General features: G+C 36.2%; 1 non-coding gene across 1 annotated transcript; it reads left to right on the forward strand.

The window, feature by feature from the left end:
- The first annotated feature begins 1,651 nt into the window (after positions 1-1,651).
- On the forward strand, positions 1,652-1,758 carry LOC142175576 (small nucleolar RNA R71). The gene has a single exon (XR_012704685.1). It is a non-coding gene; the product is annotated as a small nucleolar RNA R71 (small nucleolar RNA).
- Positions 1,759-5,355: the final 3,597 nt, after the last annotated feature.

The following is a 5,355-nucleotide window of genomic DNA, read 5'->3' on the forward strand; positions in this document are numbered from 1 at the left end:
ATATTCATCTGCAAGGTCATTCAACAAATCAACTTGAAAACAAAATGATGATGACTCTTCCTCAAGATATTTCATTATTTTCTGCATATCAAAAATCACTCTTTTCTCATCAACTCGCAAAATTAATTGTCCTTGATGGACATCAATTATTGCTCTTCCTGTTACAACAAATGTTCTGCCTAAAATCAATGGTACATCAATATTTTCTTCCATTTCAAGTACTTTAAAATCTACTGGGAATATAAATTTATCAACTCTAACGAGGACATTTTCAAGTATTCTTTTCGATTTTTTAGTACTTTGATCAGCCAACTGTAGAGACACAACAATGTCCTTCATTTCACCAAGTTCTAATTTCCTGAAAATTGAAAAAAACATTAGATTTATTGAAGCACCTCAATCACATAATGCTTTTTCAAAGTGACCACCTTCCAAAGTACAAGGAATTGTAAAACTGCTTGGATCACCAAGTTTTTGTGGAAGCTTATTTTGAAGTATATCACTACATTTTTCTGTAAGCTTAGCTACTGAAACTTCTTCCAATTTTCTTTTACTTGACAAAATTTCTTTAAGAAATTTAGCATATGCCGGCATTTGCTTCAAAGCATATGTAAAAGGTATATTAATGTAAAGTTGTTTTAAAATTTCTAGAAACTTTGAGAACGGTTTGTCAAATTTTTCTCTTTTTAGCTTTTGGGGAAGGGGAGGGGTACAAAGTAAGGATTTGTCATCAATTTATTTTCTTGTACCTTTTTTCCTTTATCTTTTTGTTCTTTTAGAAGTTCAGAGTCTCTTTTATTCTCACCTTCATTTACCTGTTCCACTTCTTGTGGCTTTCCTTGTCTATCTACATATGGATCATCAAGAGTTTTACCTGACAACAGAGAGATGGCTTTGAGGTGTTCCTTTGGATTTTTTTCGGTGTTACTTGGTAGAGCACCTTTTATTTTCCCAGACATGAGGGTTGCTAATTGGCTCATCTGGATTTCCAAATTCTTGATTGCTGAATTTTGACTTTCAACTTTCTCGTCTGTAGCTTTAATGAATTTGTACATCATGTCTTCAAGGCTTTGTTGATAAGCTCTTTGGGGCTGTTGTTGATATTGCTGAAAATTTTGTTGCCCTATATTTTTATTTTGAAAACCATGTGGTCCCTATGCCTGTTGTTTTTTATTGAAAATTCTTTGAGGATTTTCAGCACCATTTGGGTTACTCCATTGGAATCCCGGATGTTTTTGTGCCATAGGACTACCGAATGGATAACTGGTTCTATAACCAATAACATTTACTTGTTCTTCATTTTGCGTTGAAGCTTGGCACTCATGAATGTGATGATTACCTCCACAAACATCACAATTCTCATATTGAGGTGATGATTGAGTATTTGCATGACAAGCCTCAACTTTTTGTATTAGAATTGCAATATGTTGCGCTAATGAATTCCAAGCTTCAACTTGATTGACTCATGCTGCTTTCTTAACAATCATTATGTTAGAGGGCCATTGAATAACATTTTCTGAAATTTCATTGAGATTGTATGGCTTCTGCAGTGGTTTTGCTCATTATGGATCCTACTGATGCTGCATCAATAACATTTCTAGCAGAGGGTTTAAGACAATGATAAAAAATATATAAGATGTCAGAATCTTGGATACCATGATATGGACATTTTCTTAACATTGCTTTTAATCGTTCTCATGCTTGATATACAGATTCAGTATCTGTCTGCACAAAATTATTGATTTATTGCTTCATTTTAAATGTTTTTGCAGGTGAAAAATATTGATTAAGAAATTTCTGAGTCATTTGGTCTCATGTAGTGATTGAACCTCTCGGCAGACTTCGCAACCATATTTTGGCTTCACCTTTTAATGAAAAAGGAAAAAGTCGCAACCTGATAGCGTCTGTTGTGACTCCATTATATCTGCAAGTTTCAACTAATTCAAGAAAATCAATTAGATGGGTGTGAGGATCTTCACTCGCATCAACGGTAAACTAACATGACTGTTGAATGGTTTGAATCAAGCTTGTGTGAATTTCAAAGTTGTTTGCTGCAATTAGCGGTCTTCTCACACTTGATTCTCCTTCAAAATGATTTGGCATTGCATAATCTTTGAGTATTTTATCACATCGTGGAGCTACCTCATCAAACTATTCTTCTACTTGATGTGGCGGGAGTTGGTTGTTGTTAAGTTCTTAGTTCTCCATTTCTTAACAAGCTATGCTTTGAGGGGATGATGTTTGTCTTTTCCTGTGCAATCGAAGGGATTTTTCAATTTATGGGTCATAACTCACTAACTCTATTGTAGAAGAGCGGGTCACAAACTACCTGAAATCCTTAAAGCAAATTATTTTATTTTTTTTAATGAAAAGAGCTAGCTAATCCTAAAAACAATAGTACGATACTGTAGAGTAAAATAAAAATATAAAATATGAAGAAAGAAAACGATATGAAAATAGTAAGTAGTAGTATTGTTAATAAGAGAAAACTAGAAAGACATTATTGGTAACAATAGTTATAGTAGCAAAAAACAAATATAACAATAATAATAATAATAATAATAGCAAGTTCTCAAATTAATAATAAAATAATTAATCTGAAGTAGATGTTGTCAATCCCCGGTAACGACGCCAAAAATTTGACGAGTGTTTGGCGTGTATAAAATTTAAACTCGTACTCTCTCAAATTATAGTATAGAAAGATGTCGAACCCACAGAGATTGGTTTTTCTATTCTACACACGTTTCTTGTTGTAATTACTATTTGAGAAAACCAAGAAGAGTTGAGTTGTGAATTAACTAACTAAAAATGCATGAATAGAGCAATAGAAAATATTTTATTTTTCACAAATATAATAAAAAGGTGTTGGGATCATAACTTCACTTAATATTTCTATTATATAATAGATAAAATTATCCTTCAATTTTTATTTCTCACAAATATATAAATGTCTCTCGCGATTATATTTATATATTATTACTTAAGTTGAACAATTAATTGCAATCCTCTCGGTTATTCAAATTAATTGTCAAAATAGTAATATTAAAGAGCCAGTAATATATGCTTAAACTAAAACTTGCTCTTTTTAGTAAGTCCCTTTCGTTTACCCTACTTGTTATAACTGATTACTACAATATTCGCCCCTTTCGATTACAAATAAGTATAGAATCAATTTTAACATATACGAGTTAGATGCCACTAAATAAAAGTTAATATCTATCAATACCAAAATTAACTATATTACTCTTCCGTCTCTTTCGATTACAGAATTAGTAAGAAATTAAAATGTAGTATGAAACTGCCGGTTCGGAATGCCAGCCGAGATCGTGTGCGACAACGGGAAACAATTCATCGACAGCAAAGTTAGAAAGTTTCTCGAAGATCATAAGATCAAAAGGATTCTATCAACACCCTACCACCCTAGTGGGAACAGACAAGGAGAATAGACCAACAAAACCATACTCCAAAACCTCAAGAATAGGTTGACCGAGGCCAAAGGAAAATGGAAGAAAATCCTACCCGAAATCTTATGGGCATACTGTATGACCTCAAAGTCCAGTACCGGGGCCACCCCGTTCTCACTGGTTTACGGCACCGAAGCCCTAATACCAGTCGAAGTTGGAGAACCAAGTCTCAGGTTTCGATATGCAACCAAAGAATTGAACGTCAAGGCTATGAACACGAGCCTAGATCTATTAAACGAAAGGCGCGAAGCAGTCCTTGTCCGGTTGGCCGCCCAAAAACAGCGGATCGAGAGATATTACAATCGAAGGACAACCTTCGACACTTCAATATCGGGGACTTAGTGTTAAGAAAAGTCACACTAAACACCCGAAACCCAAATAAAGGAAAACTAGGCCGAACTGGGAAAGACCTTATCAAATTATCAAAATCACTGGTAAAGGATTGTACAAGCTCGGAATAATGAACGGTGAGCAACTACCGAACAAATGGAACATAACTCACTTGAAGCGATACTACTGTTAAGGTGCAACCCCACTCATCCTTTTTTTTTATTTAAAAAATTTAGATTACGAACTAACACTTACAGGAAATCATCAAAGAACGATACAATCTTTAGGCCTGAAAGCACGGGTTACACGTTTTTTCCCTTTTGTCCCAAATGGATTTTCCGACAAGGTTTTAAACGAGGCAATAGTAAATCGTGCTAACTTAGAATTGAAGGCCATTTACGAATCGATATCGAAGATCATGACAACAGTATTCAAGGCCTCTCTACAATCGGCCCCAAACACGGGGGGCATTACCCTCAGATAACAACTTCAGCAAGGAAAGAAAATTTATGATTAAATGGTCTCGGCTCAATCGATAGGATTTACTGTAAGGGCCAAATGATAAAATTAACTGTGCCCGCATAGACTACTCGAGCCCTGGCACAAAACTTCTACACATGTGTGACTATTACACACAAGAATAAAAAGAAGTTTCTACCTTGCGGATAAACATCTTGTCCCTTAAGAATTTATCTTTTTCTTTTCCTTACATTTGATTCCCTAAAGGTTACGAGCCCAAGGGATGTCTTTATCCGGGTTCAAACGATCACTCCCAATCGGGGTCTGACGTCCGAAAGCAAACTCGGATGGCTCGGGCTATCAGAGCCCGGGGGTAACAAGCCCACTTTGGGGAAATTTATTTTGTCACACCGAACCCCCATGATGCCTTGAACAAAAGGCAAGGCCTGTTCGAACTTCCGAACATGACCTATCTATTTTATGCTAAGGCATTTCGATCTTTGCAAACATAAAGAATAAAACAAAGGAAAATAAAATTCTTAAACTATCGAAGGGAAAAATAAGTCTTGTATATTATATACAGTCTTTACAAAGGCCAAATGGCCTTAAAAAAAAATACAAAAGTATGCAAGTACAATAAACAAAAAAGCAAAACTTTCTACAAAGGCGTCTAACTAGACTAGTCTTATCCATCCCTGGGTCTATCGGAACCCTCAGAGTCTTCTTCTTCTTTTTTCGGGATAGGCCAACTTCTTGGCCTCGGCCTCGAGCCCCTTAGCTATTTTGATCTCGGCCGATAGATCGAAACCCCGAGCATGAATCTCCTCGAGGGCCTCTCTTCATGACTGCCGCTTCTCATAATCAACAATGTCCTTCAAGCGGTCCTGGGCCGCCTCGGCATCAGACTTATATTTTGCCATCATCTCGTCAACATCAGCTTTAACCGCCATGGCCGTTGACTTGGCCGTTTCAAGTTCCTCAACCATAATTTTTCGATTAGAGGCAGCCGAACTTAGCCGAGACTGGAGCTTTTCAACCTTTTTGGCTTGCACCTCGGCCTTTTCCTTTGCTGCTCGAAGCTGGACCTCAACCGAAGTCAGTT

This window comes from Nicotiana tabacum, chromosome 21, assembly GCF_000715075.1.
Source record: "Nicotiana tabacum cultivar K326 chromosome 21, ASM71507v2, whole genome shotgun sequence".
NCBI classification, from domain to species: Eukaryota; Viridiplantae; Streptophyta; class Magnoliopsida; order Solanales; family Solanaceae; genus Nicotiana; species Nicotiana tabacum.